The sequence below is a fragment of the Monodelphis domestica genome, chromosome 4 (genome assembly GCF_027887165.1).
Source record: "Monodelphis domestica isolate mMonDom1 chromosome 4, mMonDom1.pri, whole genome shotgun sequence".
NCBI classification, from domain to species: Eukaryota; Metazoa; Chordata; class Mammalia; order Didelphimorphia; family Didelphidae; genus Monodelphis; species Monodelphis domestica.
Genome location: NC_077230.1, coordinates 264,340,521 through 264,365,852, shown reverse-complemented (window position 1 = coordinate 264,365,852; position 25,332 = coordinate 264,340,521). Strand labels below are relative to the sequence as shown.

The 25,332-nt window shown below is 37.1% G+C and overlaps 1 protein-coding gene across 2 annotated transcripts in view; it reads left to right on the top strand.

Annotated features, from left to right (window-relative positions):
* Window positions 1–25,332, top strand: part of ENDOD1 (endonuclease domain containing 1) — a 48,790-nt gene that overhangs the window by 5,757 nt on the left and 17,701 nt on the right. The window lies entirely within an intron of this gene.

Here is a 25,332-nt window from a genome sequence, read left to right as displayed (position 1 = left end):
GGTTGGACTGAGTGGCCTTTGAGGTACCTTCTGGCTCTAGACTTTTGGTTCTATGACTTTCACCATGAGAGCTGGCAATAAAGGATGCAAGATGGAGAAGGCAAATATATGTAGGTGATCTGCCACAAAGGATATGAAGCAAAGGGAAGTGGGATCGAGAATAGTGACCTTACTTTCCCATTGCAAGAATTCAATTGAGGTGAGACAGAAGGCACCAACAATTTCTCCCGCTTCTACTTATAACAGTCGGGGGGCGGGGGGGGGGGGAGAAGGGAGGGAGTAGACAGGTGGTGGTTAGGGGATGTTTAAAAATATAAGGATAATGTTGCTTTTCTTGAGACTCCAATGAGCAATATCCCAACTAAACTATAATTTACCCTATTACAAAGATTCTATGATAGTATGTTAGGCAAGTCATTTAACTGCTGTGGGCCTGTAGTTTCTTCATCTGTAAAATGAGGGAGTCAGACTGGTCCCATGATCTCCTAGCACAGAACTTTGCATAGAAGAGGTGCATGACAAATAGGGGATGAATGCATGACTTAGTAGATGGAAAATATGAGCTCTATATACCCTATCTCTCTCTACTTAATAATCAAGAAGCCAGCTACTATTCCATTCTACAAACATGGTGAGCAATGACATTCCAATCTATTGTGTTGTGTTTTGAGTAAAAGTGGAAAGTTAAATGGGGTTTTGTCCAAAGTAAATACTTCAGGTCTTCTTCCCTAGAGTGATACATATGGTTGGCACACAAATTCTTTTTAGGATCATTTCCTAATTATCGTTCATTTGCATATTGCTGTTTCAAAGTGATTTAAATCTTAACTTCAGGAATAGTTTAAGATCTTTGCAATACTGAAAAGCAATTTTTCCTAACATTGCCAAAGCCAGTCTGATGATGAAACCTTTTCCAGGTTCCATCTATCTGAGAGCAAATCATTCAACATATTCAGCAGCAACTTCAGATAATCAGAATCTAGACATCTTGTCCTTGGCATATGCTATTTTCACATTGAATGAAGCGTCTGCCAAGTTTACTGTATTGACTGAATGTTTTAGTATTTTGTAGAAGCAGTCAAAAGAGAAAAACAAAAAACGAAACCTCAGCTTGAGGCCAGCATTAACCCAATCTGTCATTCATTCTTATTTAATTCTTGCTGCATGGAAATATAGAGAATATGATTTTGATTTTTTTTAGATTCCAATTTTATGTCCTTTTAAAAATATTAGCTCCAAAAATAAAAAAAACATACAGGAAAAAAATCTCTTCCATTCCCAATTGCCAGAAGTTTTATATGCTTTTAGGAGTTTATTCTTTCTAAAGGAGCTCTTAGGATTACTGTCGACCAAAAGAGACTGATTTTTTTTTATTTATTTAATTAGTCAATTTAGGACATTTTCCATTGGTTACAAGAATCATATTCTTTCCTTCCCCTGCCCCCACTGCTTCCCATAGCCAATGCAGAATTCCACTAGCTTTTACATCTGTCCTTGATCAAAACTTATTTCCATGTTGTTGATGTTTGCATTAGAGTGATCATTTAGAGGCTATATCCCCAATCATATTCCCTCGACCCATGTGATCAAAAGTTGTTTTTCTTCTATGTTTCTACTCCCACAGTTTTCCCTCTGAATGTGTATAGTGCTCTTTCTCATAAATCCCCCCAAATTGTTCTGGATCACTACATTGCTACTAATGGAGAAGTCCATTACATTCGATTATGCCACAGTGTATCAGTCTCTGTATACAATGTTCTCCTAGTTCTGCTCCTCTCACTCTGCATCAATTCCTGAAGGTCACTCCAGTTCACATGGAATTCCTCCAGTTCATTATTCCTTTGAGCACAGTAGTATTCCATCACCATCAGATACCATAATTTGTTCAGCCATTCCCCAATTGGAGGGCCTCCCCTCATTTTCTGATTTTTTTGCCACCACAAAAAGCGCAGCTATGAATATTCTTGTACAAGTCTTTTTTCTTATTATCTCTTTGGGGTACAAACCTAGCAGTGCTATGGCTGGATCAAAGGGCAGACAGTCTTTTATCGCCCTTTGGGCATAGTTCCAAATTGCCCTCCAGAATGGTTGGATCAATTCACAACTCCACTAGCAATGCATTAATCTCCCAATTTTGCCATATCCCCTCCAATATTCGTTACTTTCCTTTGCTGTCATATTAGTCAATCTGCTAGGTGTGAGGTGGTATCTCAGAGTTGTTTTGATTTGCATTTCTCTGATTATAAGATATTTAGAACACTTTTTCATGTGCTTATTAATATTTTTTATTTCTTTGTCTGAAAATTGTCTATTCACGTCCATTGCCCATTTATCAATTGGGGAATGGCTTGATATTTTTGTACAATTGATTTAGCTATTTATACATTTGAGTAATTAGACCTTTGTCAGAGGTTTTTGTTATGAAGATTTTTTCCCAATTTGTTGTTACCCTTCTAATTTTGGTTGCATTGGTTTTGTTTGTACAAAACCTTTTTAATTTAATGTAATCAAAATTATTATTATTATTATTTTGCATTTTGTAATTTTTTCTAACTCTTGCTTGGTCTTAAAATTTTTCCTTTCCCAAAGATCTGAAAAGTATACTATTCTGTGTTCACATAATTTACTTATGGTTTCCTTCTTTATGTTCAAGTCATTAACCCATTCTGAGTTTATCTTGGTGTAGGGTGTGAGATGTTCATCCAAATCTAATCTCTCCCACACTGTCTTCCAATTTTCCCAGCAGTTTTTATCAAATAGTGGATTTTTGTCCCAAAAGCTGGGATCTTTGGATTTATCATAAGTTGTCATGAAGTCACTTACCCCAACTCTATTCCACTGATCCTCCTTTCTGTCTCTTAGCCACTCCCATATTGTTTTGATGACCACTTCTTTATAGTATAATTTGAGATCTGGTATTGCTAGGCCACCTTCCTTCACATTTTTTTTCATTATTTCCCTGGATATCCTTGATCTTTTGTTCTTCATAATGAACTTTGTTAAGGTTTTTTCTAATTCAGTAAAAAAAAGGTTTTTTTGTTAGTTTGATGGGTATGGCACTAAAAAGTAAATAAGTTTGGGTAGTATTGTCATTTTTATTATGTTAACTCATCCTACCCATGAACAATTAATGTTTTTTTCCAATTATTTAGATCTAGTTTTAATTGTGAGGAAAGTGTTTTTTAGTTGTGTTCATATAGTTCCTGTGTTTGTCTTGGCAGATAGATTCCTAAGTATTTTATATTGTCTAGGATGATTTTAAATGGAATTTCTCTTTCCAATTCTTGCTGCTGATCTGTGTTGGAAATGTATAGAAATGCTGATGACTTAAGTGGGTTTATTTTGTATCTTGCAATTTTGCTAAAGTTGTTGATTATTTCCACTAGCTTTTTGGTTGATTCTCTAGGATTCTTTAAGTAGACCATTTTATCATCTTCAAAGAGTGATAGCTTGGTCTCCTCATTACCTATTTTAATACCTTCAATTTCTTTTTCTTCTCTAATTGCTACTGCTAGTGTTTCTAGTACAATGTTAAATAATAAAGGTGGTAATGGGCATTCTTGTTTCATTCCTGATCTTATTGGGAAGGCTTCTAGTTTATCCCCATTGTAGATGATGTTTGCTGATGGTTTTAGATATATACTGTTTATTATTTTTAGGAAAGGCCCTTCTATTCCTATGCTTTTATGTTTTTAATAGGAACGGGTGTTGTATTTTATCAAAGGCTTTTTCTGCATCTATTGAAATAAACATGTGATTTTTGTTGGTTTACTTTTTGATATGGTCAATTATATGGATGATTTTCCTAATATTGAACCCATCCTTGCATTCCTGGTATAAATCCCACCTGATCATAATGAATAACCCTCGTGATCACTAGCTGGAGTCTTTTGGCTAGTATTCTATTTAAGATTTTTGCATCTATGTTCATTAAGGAGATTGGTCTATAGTTTTCTTTCTCTGTTTTTGATCTGCCTGGCTTTGGAATCAGTATCATATTTTTGTCATAAAAGGAATTTGTTGGGATTTCTTCTTTGCTTATTCTGTCAAATAGTTTGTATAGTATTGGCATTAGTTGTAAATGTTTGATAGAATTCATTTGCGAATCTATCTGGTCCTGGGGATTTTTTCTTAAGGAGTTCTTCAAAGGCTTGTTCAATTTCATTTTCCGATATGGGGTTATTTAGGTATTCCTTTTCTTCTTTTAATCTAGGCAATTTATATTTTTGTAAATATTGATACATAGCACCTAGATTGCCATATTTATTGCCATATAAATGGGCAAAATAGTTTTTAATGATTGCCTTAATTTCCTCTTCATTAGAGGTGAGGTCTCCTTTTTCATCTTTGATACTGTTAATTTGGTTTTCTTCTTTCTTTTTTATAATTAGATTTACCAGTACTTTGTCTATTTTGTTTATTTTTTCAAAGTACCAGCTTCTAGTCTTATTTATTAATTCAATAGTTATTTTACTTTCAATTTTATTAATTTCTCCTTTAATTTTTCAGGATTTCTAATTTAGTTTTCATCTGAGGATTTTTAATTTGTTCACTTTCTAGTTTTTTAATTTGCATGTCCAATTCATTGACCTCTACCCTCTCTAATTTGTTAATATATGAACTCAAGGATATAAATTTCCCCCTGAGTACTGCTTTGGCTGCATCCCATAGGTTTTGAAAGGATGTCTCATCATTGTCATTTTCTTCAATGAAGTTATTAATTATTTCTACGATTTGTTCTTTAACCAATTTTAGAGAATCATATTACTTAATTTCTAATTAATATTTGATTTGCTTCTCCATATACCCTTACTAATTATTATTTTGTTGCATTGTGATCTGAGAAGGTTGCAGTCATTATTTTTGCTCTTTTGTACTTGTTTGCCATGGCTTTATGCCCTAGTACATTGTCAATCTTTGTGAATGTACCATGTGCTGCTAAAAAGAAGGTGTATTCCTCTTTGTCTATTTTTCTCCACATTTCTACTAACTCTAATTTTTCTAAGATTTCATTCACATCTCTTACCTCTTTCTTATTATTTTTTGGTTTGATTTATCTATACCCAATAGGGGAAGGTTCAGGTCTCCCACTAGTATAGTTTTTCTATCTATTGCATCCTTGAGCTCCACTAGTTTCTCCTTTAGAAATTTGGATGCTATGCCGTTTGGTGCATATGTGTCGAGTACTGATATTTTCTCATTGATTGTATACTGCCTTTTATTAGGATGTTATTACCTTTCCTATCTCTTTTAAATAGATTTATTTTTACTTTGGTGTTCTCATATATCATGATTGAGACTCCTGCCTTCTTTTTCTCAGTTGAGCCCCCCCCCCCCATATATTTTGCTCCATCTGCTTACCTTTACCCTGTGTGTGTCTACTTTCCTTATGTGTGTTTCTTGTAGACACCATATGGTAGGATTTTGGTTTCTAATCTAGTCTGCTATTTGCTTCTGTTTTATCGGTGAGTTCATTCCATTCACATTCAGAGTTATGATTACCAGCTTTGTATTTCCCAACATTTTGATTGCCACTCCTAGTCCTGCACTTTCTTCTTTCCCTATTTCCTTCTACACCATGTTTTGTTTTTAATCAGTCCCCCTATTTCCCACCCTTATTTTGCTTCCCCCTTCTTATTCCCCTCTCATTTTTCTCCATCCCTTGTATTGCTTCCCTCCCTAACAGTCCCTTTGTTACCCTTCTACTTCTCTATAGGGCATGAATCAATTCTCTGCTCCATTGGATCTGATTGTTCTTCCCTCTTTGAGTCAATTTCAATGCATGTAAGAATTAAGTATTTCTTGTCTCTGACCTCTTTATCCTTCGAGTATATTGGTGTTCTCCCCCACTTCCTCCATGAGTTTTTTTTATGACATATAAATTCATCCCATTTTGTCTTGTTCCCCATTTCTCTTAGTATTAACCTCTTTTTTTACCTCTAGTTTTATATATATATATATATGTGTGTGTATGTATGTATATACATACACACACATCTATGTATGTCTTGATATTTCATCCTATACAGTTTCTCACTGTTCCCTCTAAGTATAATTCTTCTAGCTACCCAGGTGTTCATATTTTTTTAAAGAGTTACGAATATCCTCTTTTCTTGTAAGGATACCAATCATTTTAACTTATTGGGTACCTTAAAAAGTTTTTTTTTGTTGTTTCTTCTCCTTTCTTAATTACCTTTTGGTTATTCTCTTGAATTCTCTATTTGGGCATCAAATTTTCTGTTCAAGTCCAGACTTTTCTTTATGAATGTTTGGAATTTTTTCTATTTTATTAAATGACCATACTTTCCCCTACAAGAATATAGTCAGTTTTGCTGGGTAATTGATTCTTGGCTGCAGACCTTGTTCCCTTACTTTCCAGAATATCATATTCCATGCCTTTCAGTCCTTCAGTGCAGATGCAGCCAGGTCCTGTGTTATCCTAACTATGGTTCCATGGAATCTGAATGACTTCTTCTTAGCAGTTTATAATATTTTTTCCTTGGTCTGGTGGTTCTTGAATTTGGCTATAACATTCCTGGGTATTGACAATTGAAAATTTAAGTACAGGCGGTGATCTGTGGATTCTTTCAATTTCTATTTTTCTTTCTTACTTTAGAATGTTGGGGCAGTTTTCTTGGATAATTTCCTGTAGAATTGTGTCTAGGCTTTTTCTTTTGTAATGATCTTCCAGTAGACCAATGATTCTTAAGTTCTCTCTCCTTGACCTGTTTTCTCGATCTTCTGTTTTGTGGATGAAGTGTTTCATATTTTCCTCAATTTTTTCATTCTTTTAATTTTGTTTTGTAGTTTCCTGCTGCCTTGTGAAGTCATTTGCTTATAGTTGTTGGATACTAGTTTTTAAAGACTGAATTTCATCCCTGGCTTTTTGGTCATCCTCCTTCTGGTCTGATTTTCTTTGGAGGTTATCTTTCATCTTCTTTGCCACCTCTTTCATCTTTTTTGCCTCATCTTTCATCTCTTCTGCCTCATTTTAAAGCTGATTAATTTTCAAGAAACTATTTTCTGTTTCCAGATTATTTATTTTGCTTTTTAACTTCTTTCTCCAGTTGTCTTTAGCCTCTCTTAATTGTTTTTCTTAATTGTCTTTTGAGTTCTTTCAAAGCCTGTGTCCAATTCTCTGGAGTTTCTGTGTTTTTGCTTGATATTCCTTGATCCTCCTCTGTTCCATTTGCTCTTTGTTCATTGCCTGGATAGAAGCTATAAATTGTAATTTCTTTTTTCTTTTTCTTTTCCCCCTGTAGTTGCCTATAATCTTGATCCTCTCATTATGTGCTGGATCTATGGGTTTGGACTATTCTGTCCTGAAGGGGCTTCTTTTCTGTTCTTCTAATTGATAAGGTTAGTCAGATCTTCCCCAGCTGGCAGCAAAAGCTGAAAAGGAGCTGGACTTCCATTCCTGTTGTCAAGGTTGTTGCCTGTAATTTGTTGCAGATTTTGCCCTTAGATCTTAGTCAGCAAGGCTCTCAGATCAGTCTATGGCGGAAGGAGTACTGGAGCTTGAGCTTCCCTGCTCTTTGAAGACTTCTTATCTGCCCTATTGATGAGATTGAGCCAGAGCAGAAGAGTTGATCTGCAAAGCTGGATGTGCACTGAGGCCAAAACCTCCAGAAAAAGGGGGGGGGGGGAGATGGAGTATCTTGGCTGTGCTTAGATTGCCTGCTCTATGCTTCTTCTCCAACTGCCTCTACACCACCTGTGTTCTACAACCTGAGCCTGGCATAGCTTTGCCAGCAAGGTACTCCCTCTGAACTAGAGCCCTTGCCTGCCCAGAAATTCTAGCCACTGCTGGAGACTCTGTGCTGTAGGTGAGAGAGGGGTCCTGGGACCTTCCTTCTTCCTTCCCCTTAAACCCATGTCTTCTAGAATTCAGGCTTTTTGGGAGGCATACCTTTTAAGTTGGGTGCAGGAGGAGGGTTCCCTACCTCTGTCCTGTTGTTAGATTTGGTTTTCAGTCCCCTTGAAGCATTGTGTTTATCGGTGAGGAAGGGTTTGTGGAGATCTGAACTGTTGCTGTCTCTAAGCCACCATTAGTTGTGTGACCTTAGGCAAGTCACTTAACTATGTTTGCCTCAGTTTCTTCATCCCAAAAAATATTTAGAACAATGTTGACTTTTTTTTCTCCGTTGTGGTCCATAAAATTTCTCTATAAGTTTTACTCTAGGACCTCTAGGACCATCAAATATGATAGATCTCTCAGTAATAATTTATTGCCTGTTAAGTGTATCCACTGGGCAGTTGAGAAAAAAGAATAGATAAATTATTAACTTTAGGGCATTATTAAGAGAGCCTAGAAGTGAAAAGAAGTAAGAAGTTTATTACCTCATTCTAGTCATACATTTTAGAACAAGCTCATGTACTTGGTGTCTGAAAGAAGTTATGCTGAAGATTAGAAAACATTTTAGTTAAATACAGCTATTCCTTGCTTTATATTACATATATGTTTTTATATCAAAGGCTTTTTAGGTTTGGACTTTTAAAAATTATTTTATGTTGATTCATGTTATAATTTTTGAGATGTTTATATTTGAATTCAAGCACAACACTGGGTTTATAAAAATGATATCAAACACAAAGAGCTTACATTTGTGCTTTTTAAAGAATAGTGACTCTGGATACTTTAAGCACTCCTCCCCAAACTCTCCAGATTTTTGCCAAGCAGTTAATGATCTGTCACCATTTTCACAATGAAGAAAGCTATTATTTTAAGGACTCTTATGCAAATACAAATGATCACTCTGCTAGTGCTAGTAGTCTTGTAAATTCAAATTTTTATTTTTCAGGATTTCTTTTCTTTTCTTTTTTAAACAGATTGTATCTGTGTGGTCACCAACATTATGGTATATTTCAAGCAGTTTCTTACATTAGGGCTGTACATTTATTAGTTCTACATTATCAATGCCTTCAGATTTATCATTGTTTATATAAGAAGGGTTAAATATTTTGACAGATTGGCAAAAATCCCTCTTTTTAGAAATTTTAGAAAAAACAGATTCATAGACTCATAAAATCATAGAATATCAGAACTGGAAGAAACTTTGAAGATCATTTAATCCTATTTTCACATAATATAGATGAAGAAATTGAGACACACATATCTTGCTATCATAGTACAAGAACCTGCCAAAAGGCAGGTTCAAAGGTGATGCAATGGGCCAGTGCTGGTTCTAGAGTCAAGAAGATCTGAGTTCAAATCCACCCTCAGACACATACTAGCTAAGTGACCCTAGGCAAGTCACTTAACTTGTTTGTCTCAGTTCCCTCAAAAATGAGGATAAAATAGCACCCACATAGCAGGGTTAATGTGAGGGACATGAGGTATGTATAAAAAGTACCTGGCATGTAGTAGGCTCTTTGTAATTTGCTTATTCCTTTCCCTATCTCATCTTTATAGGTCATCACTTTAAAGGTCATCACCATAAATAAAACCAGCCAGTGATGACATTTAACTATCTGGAAAGTCTAGCATATCATCATCATCATCATCATCAGGATTATTACCACAATAATTTTCATTATTATCTTTCATTTACGTACCATTTTAAGTTTTGTCAAAGTCTTTTTATATAAATTATCTCACTTAATCCCCACAACAATCCTATGAGGTAGATGCTATTATTATCTTTATTTTACAAATGTGGAAATTGAGTCTGAGAAATGATTTTGATTGACTTGCCTAGCATCACACAGCTAATAAGTGTATGAGGTGGGATTCAAACTCAGTTTGATTCCAAGTCCTGTGTTCTGTCTACTGTACACTCCATACTATCTCTCTGCCCCATTTGAAAACTAATGAGAATGTGTGCCAGCAGTATGAAAACTTATTTATGTGATTAAGTGAGAGCTGGAACCATAAAATTTAGTGCTGAGGTAGAAGGCTAGACAGGGTAGGAACCTTTAGATCACACCTGCCAAATACTGGGGGATGGTTAGGATACTCTCTGAGTCACAGCTTCAAATGGATTTTCTTGTTGGCAGAGTAAGATATCTAAAAGGCAAGGGAACAAACTCAGATTTCCTTCCTTTTCCCATCCTTTCTTTGCTTCCTTCCTTCTTTCCTTCCTTCCTTCCTTCTTTCCTTCCTTCCTTCCTTCCTTCCTTCCTTCCTTCTTTCCTTCCTTCCTTCTGCATTTCTGGTATACCCTCTATGTACTCATCATGCCTCCCCAGAGAAGTAAAGCCTACTAAGCTAGCTGACTGGTCCTAAGGCTTAAAGAACCAATAACATGAAAATCTCAATCAACATATATTGGACTCCCGGTCACAAAGATTTCCATGTCATTTACTATAATTACATAAACTTCATGTCCCATCTCTGAAACACACTAACATCCCGATCCTGAATAAACTTGGAAACTTCTCAGTATCTTAGACAACTCTCAGACTATAAATTGCAGAGCAGATACCAATCTGATTGGGAAAGAGAGCTTCCTCACTGGGAGTTCACTTTATTAACGTAATAACAGGCCTGCCCTCCCCCCTTCCACAGGGTATAATGATATTCTTATTTAGTAGTCAACATTTAAGCATTCCCAGTTTCCCTAGCAACAACAGAAACATAAGTAATATACCAACATGTGTGTGTGTGTGTGTGTGTGTGTGTGTGTGTGTGTGTGTGTATACACACACACACACACACACACACACAAAGAGCACCTGGGCCCCATTCTGCTTATACACAATGAGAGATTCCTGTATCCCTGTTCCAAGTCTTTTTGAGATTCAGAAGGATTTCCCTGCACAGTCCATTGACTCCACATTCCCCCCCCCCCCCCCCCGACTCTTCCATATCTGAAGAGAATACTCAGTCATGGAAAGAAATCTTGAGGAGTCTCCCATCCCAAAGAATTTCCATTTTGGTCCAGGGTTTAGTCTATTTTATATTATATTAACATACATTCTCTATTAGGAGATATAATCTTGTCATTTCTATCTCCCCAATAGCTCTTGCATACCTGCCCTTCTCTCTCCTCCCATAGTCGCCACCCTAGGGTAGACCCTCATTGCTAGCCCCACTTGGACTATGGTAATAGCCTTCTAATTGGTCACCCTGCCTCAAGTCTCTCACCACTCTAATCCAACTTGCAAATGGTGCCAAAGTGATGTTCTTAAAACTCCAGTCTGACTGTGCCATTCCCCAACTTAACAAATTCCCTATTGCCTCTAAAACAAGTTTTTATTTAGGATTTAAAGCTCTTAATCACCTGGCTCCAGTCCAAATCTGATTCCATCCTTATTATATATTATACTACTCCACACACTTTATGGACCAGCCATATAGCCCATTTTCTTTTCCTCACTTACAGCTTAATGTCCAGACTCCATTCCTTTACTCTGGCTTCCTGGGAATGCTCAGATTTAGCTCAAATGTCACTTCTGCAGAAGACCTTTCCTGGCCCCCCAGTGAATACTGTCTTTGCCTCCAAGCTTGCCTTATATCTGCTTCAGTGTCTTTTGTAACTATCAAGTTCAATTCAAAATTAAACTCTTTGAGGGCAGGGACTATTCCACTTGTCTTTTTATTCACAGCACCTAGTATCTTGCCGTAAAAAAGTAAGTGTTTAATAAAATCTTTGTTGATTGATTGCTAACTCTGACCAGTGCTGAGAGCCATAGAAGAAGCTCCCCGGAGTTTATATTGGAGTAGAAAAATAGACAGGAGAGAGTTTTGGAATTGATGATACCCACAGAGTAATTGAGTTTCAAGTTTTCCAAAAGACTGTGGACTGCCCTAGGAGTAAAATGAGAGAGAGAGAGAGACAGAGACAGAGAGAGAGAGAGAGAGAGAGAGAGAGAGAGAGAGAGAGAGAGAGAGAGAGAGAGAGAGAGAGAGAGAGAGAGAGAGAGAGAGAATGTTATGTTATATGGACAAGAGATAATAACCTTTTTGTGTTATATTCTTCACTATGAAAAGCTCAGTTTTCTTTCCTTATTTGCCATTCTAAAGTCCCCACTTTTCTGAATTCCTTTTAATATGGGACTGTTTTTTTTTTTTATGTCTTGCAGGAACTTATTTATTTATTTATTTATTTAAAAATAACCTTATCAGGTTTCTCCCTTAAAATACATTGGTAGCATTTTAAAATATAGTGGCTTTCTATAATTCTTTTCTAGTGTATGCTTGCTTACATATTATCTTCCTCTTATTTAAGGGTTACAACCTTTATATGAAGGTAGGTTGGTCTCTATTTGATCCATTATGATACTTGATTGAGTAGAGTTTGGAAAAGAGGAGAATGTCCTCATTGCTTGGTTGCTGGTTAGCGTAATCTAATCCAACAGCACATCTATATTTGGTCTCCTACAAAATCTGTTCAACCCAATAACATTTGATTCAGGGAAAAGATTTCTCCACACCAAGTTGTTTTACTGAGTTGACAGATGCATTGACTAATGTGATTGGGACACACGGGTTCCATGGTAGCCAAGTTTTGACTGGATTAAAAAGAAAGACAGATGCCATTGCACCACATAGCATTAATATCTGGGCAACAAGAAAGAAAGTTTACTTTGTTCTTTGATCCCTCCTTTACTCTGAAAATGAAGCAGACATCATTAATGGTGACAATAAAGCATTATAAATCATCTTCACATATTGATTTGTTGGCTTTCATTTAATAATGGTTTATTCTTAAAGTGCTGTTGGCCATTTCCCACCCTGCTTATTCCATCATTTTTCAAACCAAGCTGGCCAAACGAAACTGGCTCAAACTAAATCTGAGGCTTAGAATATGTTGATAGTATAATGGCCTCAAAGAAGATATACAAGAATGCAACTCCCTCCTTTTTTTCTTTTGCAGGGGATTGAGGCAGAAACTAGGAATATGGAATGTTGTATGCAATGCTGCACTTAGTTGAGATGGAAGTTAATGAAGGAGTCAAGCATTTATTAAGCACCTACTACTTACAATGGTGGGCAACTAGGTGGCCCACTAGAGAGACAATTGGACTTGGAATTTTTAGCTATGTGACCTTGGGCAAATCGCTTAACCTCTGCTTGCTACAGGAGAAGGAAATGGCAAACCACTCCAGTATCTTTGCCAAGAAAACCCTGTAGGACACAGGTCTAAAACAATTGAATAACAACAATGTACTAGGCACTGTGCTAAGCACTTGAAATATTATCTCATTTGACTTGAACATCAACCCAAAGATATAGGAGCTATTATGTATGATCATCCTTGTACAATTGAGGAAATTGAGACAAACAGAAATTAAGTGGCATACTCAAAGTAACAAAGTAAATGTTTGAGGCTATATTTGATCCCAGGTCTTCCTGGATCCAGGACTAGAGCTCCATGCCCTACACAACCTAACTACTTAAATATTTTTCTTCTCTCTCTCATTCTTTAGTATCTGGTCTAGAAAGAGATTTATTAGAAAACAAAGAGAGGGGAGAGGAACTTCATTGATTTAGGGAACTCTTGGATAAGAAAACTCCCCCTACCAATTTAGGGCAGCCCTTTCTTTCTAACTCATAGTCCTGGAGAGTTACTTAGAGCACGAAGAATTTAAAGACCTTATCCAAGCTCACACATCCAGTATATATCAGAGGCAGGACTAAAACTCCAGTCTTCCTGGTTCTATTCATTCCACCATACCCCACCTCCCTGAAAGATTAAAAAAGAGCAAGTGGCCCAATTTTTTAAAAATTTCACGAGAATAATCTTTATATAGTAAGTCAATGAGCTTAACTTCAATCCTGCTAAAAATCTTAAGTGTGTTAGTAAAGGATGTTCATGAAAACCTAGAAAAAGAAGTTAATGGTCACAAAGAACCAACATAGCTTCTCATGCCTGGTTAACTTAATTTCTTTCTTTTTTTTTTTCAGTTACTGAATTGGTAGATCAGGGATATTCTGCAGTTATTCTTTACCTAGGAAAGCATCTGGTAAAATCTCTTTTCATGCCAATGGGTATTCAGTAATACAGATTTAAAAGCATCAGCTGAATCTAAAGCTGTGAAATCCTGTTAGCTTTGCTGCAAGACAACAGACGGCAGGCCAGTGATGGGTTCAAATCTCTCAATTCCTTTAGTCAGTCTGCTTACAGTATTCCCTTGCACTCTGTGGAACACTGGCCTGGGCATCTACCTTAAATGACTGTAACTATCATAAGGAAAGTTAACAAGCCTCCTTTAAAGCATGTCATTCCATTATATATAATACTAATCCATTATACATGATACTAATACTGGCATCTTTTATTTCCATAGCTCTTTCATTATTTTACAAAATGCTTTCCTATATATTATATCTTTTGATAATCACAATGGGCAGGGTAGACATTATTATCATATTATATTATATATATATTATATTATTTATGAAAAAGTGAAACCTCAGAAAGTTAGCTGATGTACACAGCTAGCAACCTCAACATCGATGCTGTAGCTTATTTTCACTTCTTCCTCTACAAAATGCTTAGAATAAACCCATTATGTAGGTAGTACAACTACACTAGTATCATCTCCATTTCACAAATGAAACTCAAAGTGATTAGATGTCTTCCACAAGGTCACATGGCTAAAAAGGTGAATTGGCAGGAGTAGGACTCCCTCCTCAATGTAAAAATATTTGTAATGTTAAGGAAAAAAAGTAATAAAAATTAAAACAGAACACTTTATTCCCTTACCTAAATAGTTTCATTGGGACCTAGGGGCTTGGGGAACAAACTTGGGCTACTCAAAAATGCAATCCTCCTTGTCACTTTTTTACTGTAAAGAAATACTTGGCAATCTACCTAGGCAATCTTCATCCTTTAACCATGACAACTTTTAGAATAAACGGCTAACACCCAGGAGGAGAAAGCCAAAGGAATGGGTATTATTTGACCAAAAAGAAGCCAAAGGAGAACCTCAATAGCTTTCAAAGGATAATATATAGATGTGAGAAACTGGTACTCTTTATTAGTTTTGAACAGATGATAAGAGGAAGTAGGCTTAATATTTAAGTTGTCATGAAAATGTGATAATGCCTTGAATACTATAGCTGAAGTTCCCTGTGAAAGATGGCTCATTGCCCTTTATATAAAACAGTTTTGCTGGGGTCCCTGATGTTTTGTAGCTAATTTCAAGGGCACAGACTTCTCAAGTTTCTCTGTCCCTCCTAATATTGCTAATGGTAGTATGAAAGGCATAGGTTAAACATATCATATTTTATATTATAGCAAGTTATCATAGAATTTTGAATAGTGTCTCAGAGTACTGAAATTGTCTTCTGAGATTTGAAGGAGGAGAGCAGAATTCTATCAGGAGTTTTAAAAGTTCTGCCCAGTTCAGCAGCATCCTGCCTTCCTGCCCTTGCCTCACATCACTCTCCTCTCTATAGTCTGGTCCAACTGTACTATTCTTGGTCCCCCAGCTTGGCCCATGTTTTCTTGCCTCTGTATTATTGCTCAAACTCATTTTTCTGCCTAGAATAACCTCTCTCTATATTCTTTCTCCCTGCTTAATTCTTACTCCCCCTTTAAAGTTGAACTTAACTACCATCTTCATCAGGAAGTCTTCCCTGATCTTATCTATCCCACCCTTTATTTTGCCCCTCTCTAATGCACTATTTATTATGGTTATCTGTGTATTCATCTTATTTCTTTATTAGACTATAAGCTCAAAGACAACTAAATGATCTACTGTGTAGAGATTTGAGATGAGAGTCAGGAAAACTTTAATTCAGGAGAAGTTATTTAATCACCCTGTGCCTCGGTTTCCAAATGTGTAAAATAAGGGGGTTGGACTTGATGACCTCTAAGGCCCCTGTGACAAAGAATTGTTACTTATCCAAATTTTACATTGACCTTATCATGAAGCACAGTGCCCTATACACAATAGATATTTAGCAAACATTGAGCTTAGGCATGAAAGATCAGATCTCTGGCCTTAGAAGAGGAAATGTTGGATTGCTCTTGCTGAATGGTGCATAGAAAACATGGCCTTTCCAGGTCCTTTTCAGTCTGGATGAATGAATATAAAAGCATTTTAAAGCATGTATTAAGCATTTACTCTGTACAAAGTACTGGGTTAAGAACAGGGGATACAAAGAGAAAAAAAGAACCAGCCTTTGCCCTGAAACACACATTCTGATGGGAAAGACAACACATATAGACAGTTATAACTACAAGTCGGATGGTAGGTCTCAGGTACAGTGAGTGGCAAAGAAAATGTTAACAGGGGACTGCAGTTAATGTTTACCATCCACAGGCATGATGCCGTTTGAAGTTTAATTTTCATTATTTATATTTTCTCCATCATCCCATCCAGATTCCACCTTAAATCTACTGAGGTACTCTCACTGGCCCAAATTATTTTCTCTTGAAGACTAGTATTTACATTTTAAATACAATAAAACTTTATGTACAGATATAAAACTCTTCTTAGCTCAGGGTATGCAAAAACAGGTTTGCTGACTCCTACTCAGGATGTGGTTTGCCAACCTCTGGCACTCTAGATAGTCAACAGAACAATAAACAAGGCACCAAAATTGGTAGTATTATTTGTTGAAGCATAAATGTTCACACTCAAATTTAACAATCAGCTCATTTTCAGGCAAGGCATATTCTTTAATGTCATATTTGCTGATAAAATTATATCTGTTTCCATTTTTCTAATTTTGAACCATTTTAGTGATTTTGGTGTTGAGAACTTTGTTTTCTGGGTCTTCAGTAGCTGGGACTAATTGCTAAGGAGGCAGGGGCTTTGGCAGATGTTGTCAGGTGCTCTCTATAGGGATTGCTTCCCTGAATTGAAGGCTGTTGAAACTAAGTTGAAAGTAGGACTGGAGGTGAGAAGTGGTGGGGAAAGGTTGGCATTCCTGGAGCTCTTGGTCTTACTTGCCCATCAGTTGTGGTCCCAAGATTCTAAACTGTCTTAGATATTAAGGGCTTCATCCTTTTCCTGGTTTTGTCCTTGGTTCAAAGTCCAATTTGGCCAACATTTTGCTACCACAGTGTCTGTAATAGTGAAATAGGGTTTATGTCATTTGCTTGCAATAAAAAATTAAAACCCTTATTTTCTATCTTAAAATCAATACTAAGTATCTGTCCCAAGACAGAAGAGCATTAAGAGTTAGGCCATTGGGTTTAAGTGACTTGCCCAGGGTCACACAGTTAGGAAGTATCTTAGGCCAGATTTGAACTCAGGACCACCCATCTCTGAATCTGGCTCTCAATTCACTGAGTCACCTAGCTGACCCCCCCACCCCCCCATTGCTCATTTTTTTTTGCCAGATATATGTGAGTCAGGGCTTATGAATGATTTATAAATATAAGACAAAGTGCTGAGGAAGAGAAAGAAAGGAGTAAGAATTCAGTTCCAGGAGCCACAGGATAATAAGGGAAATGAGAAAAAGACACACCTACTAAGGTTCCAAATAGAGATGAGGGAAGTCCTCATGAGAATTCAGAGGAAGGAGGGGTCACTTCCATCTCGGGGAATTAGGGGTCAATATTCTGTTTCTCCACCTCCCACAAGACTATCAGGTAGGACATCTTTACTTCTGTATCTTAGAGCTCCTTGGCCTTCTTCAAGGGGCTCGTTGAAGTGCTGGCTCATAAAGAAACACTTCCCTTCCCTTCCCTCCTACCCCAGTTGGTATGGCTCGCTCTTTTAAATAATCATGTGCCTCTTCCTTGGGACAACCAAGTGGCACAGTGGATAGAGTGCTGGGCCTGGAAGAGTTCAAATCCAAGTTCAGAATCTGCCTAGCTGTGTGACTCTGGGCGAGTCACTTAATCCCTGTCTGCCTCAGTTTCCTCATCTGCAAAATGAGCCGAAGAAGGAAATGGCAAATCACTCTCTTTGCCAGGAAAATGCCAAATGAGGTCATGAAGGGTTGGAGTGCCTGGAAAATGACCCAACAGCATTCTTAACTGCTTATCCAGTATTTCCCCCAGTAAAATGTAAAAACTCTGTAAGGACAAACTCCTGGTTTGTCTTTGCATCCTCATGCGCAATGCCTTTTCTGCCCCAGTACCTTACATGTAGTGTATGCTTCAGAAATGCTTCTTCTATTCAAATAGAAGTAAATGGCAAAGTGTTATGGAAAAATGGAGATCATTTCAATGAACATAACTAAGTGTCAGCAGCCATCAATCCTCTGGAAATGAAAACAATACCCCATATGGAAACTAACCTACTGTGAATAATAAGGAAGGAAACCAAAGCAGTTGAAAGGATGTAAACTGAGATGCTACCGAAGTCCTATTTAGGTTTGCTAAGAATTAGCTCTTTTTACTAGGATTTACTAAGAAAGCTGAAGTCCTCAAGGTTTTCAAAGTAAAAGTTAACTAAAAAAAATCCCATATCTACTTTTCAAAAAGAGGCCAGTTTGCTTAGCTAATAGCATCAACTTAAATTTATATAGTGCTATGCTTTTGAAACTTATTTGTCATCATCTGTATGTGCCACTGTATATATTTACATTTTGTGTATATGTGTATTTTGTATATTAATTACATTACACTAATTACATTCATATACATCATTGTTCCTAATTTATATGAACTCTAAATTTTATATAGAACTCTGTACACAATATATATTATGTGTGTAATATAATTATAAAACATATAATTCCATATTACATGTATGCTTATATATCATACATATTCTATATACATATTCAAATCCAGCCTCAGATGCTTGCTGTATAACACGGGGCAAGTCACTTAAACCTCTGTCTGCCTTAGTTTCCTCATCTGTAAAATGAGGATAACAATAGTTCCTACCTTGCAAAGGTTTTTATAAAATTTAGATGAGATGCTGTTTTTTTAAAGCTCTTCACATAGTAGGCACCATATAAATGTTAGCTATTACTATTAATTTCATCATGATGCTCACAACAGCCTTATGAGGTTGGTAATACAAATAATGTAGGATGTAAGAGCTGAACAGGATATTAATCCAACTCCTTAATCTTACAAATTTAGATGCTGAGGCCCAGAAAACTAGAAAAAGTGACACTGACAAAGGGACAAAGGGCTTGTAATGGGTGGAACTGGGATTAAAACCCAGTTGTCTTTCTTTTCCTGGAAAATTGAGACTTGTGGGGTTTAAGCAACTTGACTAAGTTCATGAAGCCAATACGGGACAGTGCTGGTCCTTCAGTCTAAGACTAATTTACTTCAGGTCCAATGTACATTTCACTACTTATGTAATCCTTGCCATTGGGCTCCAAGCAGGAAGGACAATCTATTAATATTATGTTTGTGGATGTTACGAATTATCTCCTGTATTTTTTCATTTGCCAGGAGGGAAAAAAAAGAAACGAACACAAGACATCATTTCTTTATCTCTTTTTAATAGTCCTCCTGGCTCAGAGAGGGAGATTTGCTTCTTGTCTGTTTTTCTCTTTCTCCAATAAGCAAGCATTAAGAGAAAAGAGTCAAAAAGGAAGAGGCAGGATGGGAATAACTTTTTTTCCCTTTCCTTTATAAAAGGTGCCTTAATTCTATTAAAGAAATTTTCATTCCCCAGGAAATGGTAGATATTTTAGAAGCCAAGCCCACCCCCAAGGAGGTCAGTTTAGATTTTGTTTTCTTGAGAGATAAAGATTCTGACACACAATAGATCAGGTCCCTCCCAAAGTTTGATCTCTCTGTTCTGCACCCTCCCCTTTTTCTGCCTCTTCCCATTTCATAAGTTCCACTAATGTACTGATTCCTCTAGGGGAAAAGGCAGTTCCTTCCTGGAATGTTAATATATACTAATTCTTTCCATGGTCTGCTCTGATAGGACTTATAAAAAAACTTTCTCATCTTTGTTGCTTTCTAGTGCCATCAGAAGTGCATTTTATTACAGGATGAAAGGAGCAACTGGGTCTTCCCAGCTCAAAGTGACTATGATCTTTTGATTCCTAGGATCCAACAAGATTCCACAAAGAGAAGCATGGGTCCAAGTTGCTATCTAATAGCAAAGAAATCCCCTTTATATCCAAGAATAAATAATTTTTTTAAAAGTCCCTGACTTTATAGAATAGGAACAAAAATATTTCATTTATCCTTCTCTCTGTTCCATTCTTCTTTAAGTAGCTCTTTTTTTAAAAAATCCTTACCTTCCATCTTGGAATCAATACTGTGTATTGGCTCCAAGGCAGAAGAGTGGTAAGGGCTAGGCAATGGGGGTTAAGTGACTTGCTCAGGGTCACACAGCTGGGAAGTGTCTGAGGCCATATTTGAACCTAGGACCTCCTGTCTCTAGGCCTGGCTCTCAATCCACTGAGCTACCCAGCTGCCCCCTTTAAGTAGCTCTTACACCAAAATAGAAATAGAAATAATCCTAAACATTACATAGGGTCAAGAAGACATTTAATTTATACTGTCTCATCAGGAAGTATCTGTACTAAACCATGCTAGCAGATACTTCTTTATCTTTGACTTAAAATTCTCTTCTGTGTTTAATAGCTCTGTCAAGAAGGCTTTCTTTGGAGGTAATTTTCATATGCTGAACTTTAAATCTACAATTGCTCACCATCTTTGTATAGTAACTACTTAAACATTTAAATATAATAATTATGCACTCCCATGCTCCTCTACTTTTTCTCCTTCAGATAATGTGATCCCAATTTTTTAACCTTTCTCCAAAGAGAATGTTGTTCAAAATAATCTAAAATAGATGGACTGGCATGCTTTGAAGCATTCCTGGATGCTACAGCCAGTTTTCTCAGTCTTTAGAAAGGGACAGCAGTCCATTGGTCCATACCAATTTCTTATGAGATCCAGCTACAGTGTCTGTGCTATTTATGACATGACCTTAGAATTTCCTTCTTTAGACTGATTACTCACAACCTTACTGAAAATTTCTTGGTTGCCATTTTCCCTTCTTTCTAGATCTCTCTTTTGAGGCAATCTTCTGCTCACGTTTTAAGCAGGAAAACAACTTATTTTCAGGTTTGGGGAAAGTCATCCTGGTAGCATAGATGAAAGTATTCTTTCCTTTGACTCCTTTCTGTTATTGCTGCTGGATTTGTTAAAGACTTTGTTAGACAGAATTTTGCACTTGCAAATTCATGAATTAAAAAAAAAACTCTTATACTTTATGTCCTAATAACAACTCTAAGACCAAAGGGCAAGGGCTAGGCAAACAGGGTTAAGTGACTTCCCCAAGGTCACACAGCTAAAAAGTGTCCAAGGTCAGATTTGAACCAGGTCCTCTTGTCTCCAGACCTGGTGCTCTATCCACTGTACCACTTAGCTGCCCCATTGCAAAGAATTAACAAATCAAAGAGGTTGAGTGAGAGAATAGAAAGAATGCTGCATTTGGAATCAGGGGATATGGCTTCATATCCTGACATGGCCACTTTTTATTTATATGACCTTGGGTCAGTCACAACCTCCTGGTGCCTCAGTTTCTTTATGTGTCAAATGAAAGAGCTGGACCAGATGACTTACCATCTTTTCTAGTTCTAAATCTATGAACTTATGATTTTTAGTAAAACAGAAAATTGAGCTTTACTAGATGTCTTTCTATATTTATCTGCCATTTTGTTTCCTTACCCTGTAAGGTTACCTACCCTGTAATCCCTGACTCTCTTCCACTATTGTTTTCTTCACCCAGTCTTCAAACCTTTTGTTTGGTTCACTCTTCTTATGAAGACCTATACCTCCAAGGATGAACTATTCATGCATTTATTTTGTCGCAAACTCTCATTCCAATTCAATTTTTTATTTCATTGAACAAGTTCTTAGTAAGTGCTTATTCTGTTTAAAGCATTGAGCTAGATACTGGATGAGATACAAAGTTTTAATAAGTCATGGTGTCTGCCCTCATGGAGTCTATAATCCACTACACAAACACAGACAGCTATATTTAATATATACTATATGTATATAAATAAAAGTATTACAAGAAGTCTGGAGGGAAATATTATTTTGACAGGGCATCAGAGAAAGCAGCATCTGAGCCAATGTTTCAAGTACAATTAGGGATGTAATAGGTAAAAAGAGGAGAGGAGAGTTTTTGAGGCACCACAGCTAGCACTGTGAGTGAGCAAAGACAGAGGAAGGAGAGTACAGGGCATTGTCAGGAGGAAGAGAGTCCTGAAGTTTTTGTCAGAGCACAGAATGGGGCTATTGCAGGGGTTGGAGGAGAATGGTAAGAAGAATAAGAGATAAAGCTGGAAAGATAGAATGTCTGATCCCAGACCATGAAGGATTTTGAAGGCCAGACAATGAAGTCTTACCTTTATTTGGGAGCCAATAGGGAGGTATGGAAAAATTTTGAGTAGAGAAATGATATAATGAGGAGTGTGCTAAAGTTACTTCAAACCTTTGGAGAGAGCTGACTTAAATTTTTGGTGTGAGCATTTACATCTTGGGAATAGGCAAACTATGAATTTGGTTTGATTTATTGTTTTGCAAATGGTCCAGAATTAAGAAACGAGTAGGAAAAATATTAATACATACCCTTCATACGTTTTTCTCCCAGGAGAGCTGGTTAAATATTTACCAGCATACTTCTGGAAATAATAAGATACAAATCAAGTCAATAAGCATTTAGTAGGCACTTATCATGTGCCAGGCACTTTGCTAACTGTGGGGAGCATTTAAACACAGTTTTTAAAAAGGAAATTTTTTTTTCTTCAAGAAGCTTATATTCTAATGGGAAAAGACTACACATAAAAGGAATAAAAAAATTGGATATGGGGAGAAAATGCCAAAGTAGGGGCAAAGTCTGAAGAATGAAGGTTGACTAGTCTGGGCTCTTCCTCAAAATGGAATTTCCAGGAGGAACTCAACAATGATATAAGGAGGCTGCAAGGGCCAAGGGAAAAAATAGCTTAAGTATGGTGGCAAAATATGAAGAGTGAAGTGTGGCAATTTGGGACCTTTTTCAAAAATAGAAGTTCTGAAACAAACTCATCAATGGGAGAAGGAGACCACAGGGGCAAAGGAAGAAGGCAGCTATAGTATGGTTGTAAAATTCAGAGAATGAAATACAAGAGAGGTAATTCTGGGAGTGTTGTGCATGATGGTTTGTATGTACATGTGTGCAAAAGGGGGAGAGGGACTGGAAAGAGAGCAAAGGTGAATAGACTCATTAAAATTATAATAGTCTAAGTGGATGATAATGTAGCCCATTGTAGGATAGTGAAAATGGGAATAGAGAAGAGGGGATAGATGTGAGATGAGCTGAAGAAGTGAAACTGAAAAAACTTGGTTACTAATTGGAGAGAAGTAAGGGAGAGGAAATATAACATGAGAAGCCTGATGAATAGTGGTGTCAAAGACAGAAACAGTAGAGTCAGAAAGTGGAACAAGTTTAGGGTAAAAGATAAAAAGCTCTGTTTGGGGTATGCTGCATTTGAAATTCTGGAAAGAGAGTCAGATAATGAGTTTGGAGTTTGGAGATGTGGACTTGGAGCTCAGGAGAGAATTAGACCAGAAGCATTGCTTTGGGTGTCATTTGCACAAAGGTGGTAGTTGAAGCCACTAGGGATAAGTTGGATCTCTAAGAGAAAGAGTATGAAGAGAAGACCTTTGGCTAAGGTCATACCCCTGAAAGTACACCTACAATAAAGGGCCAGATGGACAATGAATGAGACTGAGAAAGAAGAGTTAGAAAACTTAGAGGATGGAATAGTCAACAGTGATAAATGCAGCAGAGATGCCCAAGAAGAAAAGGAATGGAAAAAAAAAAGGTTCGCTAAATGTGGTGATTGTGAGGTGATATTTAAGAGAAATGCTTTAGTACTGTTGGAAATAGAAGGCAGATCACAAGAATTTAGAGGAAGCAGAGGAACTGAGGACAGATGACCTTTTCAAGAAGTTTAATGGTGAAGAAGAGGAAAGAGCTGGGACAAGAGGTGGGTGGGGTAGAAAAATCAAACATCTAATCTTAAAACAGCTTGTAAAATTTTAAAATAGAAAGTCAGGGTTGGACTTTGTCTGTTTGAATGGATATCTATATCTAACATCCTTCCTAATTCTCCTCCTTTTAACTTCTTCAAGTAACAAGAGCCTGCATCCTTGGCACCACCCTGCCTCCCAGACTCTTTATTTGGTCAGTACCCAGAATCATGCCTATAGTTCCAAGGACAAAACCTTTTGTCTGCTACTTTAACCCAAGTTCCCATTCCATCCCATCTTAGATCTTCTTCTCCTCTCAGTTCCTCGAATAGGCCCTGTGGAATCTCATTCCATTCTGGAAGAGAATCAACTTTGATCGACGTTTATTGACCACCTACTCTGTATCAAGCACTTTGCTAAATATTGGAGATACAAAGGCAAAAACAAAACAGTTACATCTTACTGGGCACAAATGATATGCACAGAAAAGGTGTGTGTGTATGTGTGTATGTGTGTGTGTATAATAAATGCACATAACTGGGGAAGGGGAGAGCATTACCAATTAAGGGAACCAAGAGAGATGTCCTTTAAGAGATAGTAATTGAACTATGCTTTATTTGTACACATTTGTTTGTTTGTTGTCTCTTCCATTAAACTGTAAGCTTGTTGAGAACCTAGACTCTTGCATCTTTTTTGTATCCCTAGCACTTAACACAGTGCCTGACTTATAGTAAATGCTTAATATTTATTGATTGACTGAACATCAACTTAGAAGCTGTGTGGAAAAGCAGATTAGAAAAGACTGACTATAGTGAGAGAGACCAATTAGTAGATTATTTTAATAGCCTTTTACCCTCTAGGATCCATTTTATGAAACCCATGCTGCTCAAGTACTTCCTGGCTCCCCATTGGCCCCTTCTCAAAGCATATGAAGGAGTTTGCTCTTCCTACATTCCATTTCAGTGAGGCCCTGCTGCAGGACTATATCTAGAGCCCTGACATTCTCTGGAGATAATACCTATTCTATCTCCTACTGCTAAGACTTTTTCTGGGCTAAGAAAGCCGCCCCCCCCCCCCACCTCCTGACCAAGCTCCCATATCTCTGCCTGCCCATGCCTTTCTAAGGCAGGACTCCCAGAGCCTCACAAGACAAAGCATCATCACTTGTCACCAAGTTGAACCCCAAATGGTAATTCTATAGTCTAATCTCATACCTTCCTCAATCTCTCTTCAACAACGAATACTCTGTCCATTCCTCAGTGGTTAGCACAATCCTGTCACTTTTATACTCTCATTCTATCCCAGAGATTCTGAACCCCTATCTACCAATGTAACCCTGTTTCCATTTTACCCCTCCATCACACCTATTCCCCGGAGGTCTCTGTAGATTTATCTAACCCTTCCACTGGGCCCTTAGAATAACTTTTCAATAATGATCAAATTGCCTTTCATCTTAAGCCTCTTCCTTTTTCACTTCTTTTCCATCTTCTGGTCCTCAATAAGAAATGGCTCTCTCCTGATGACATCACTTCCT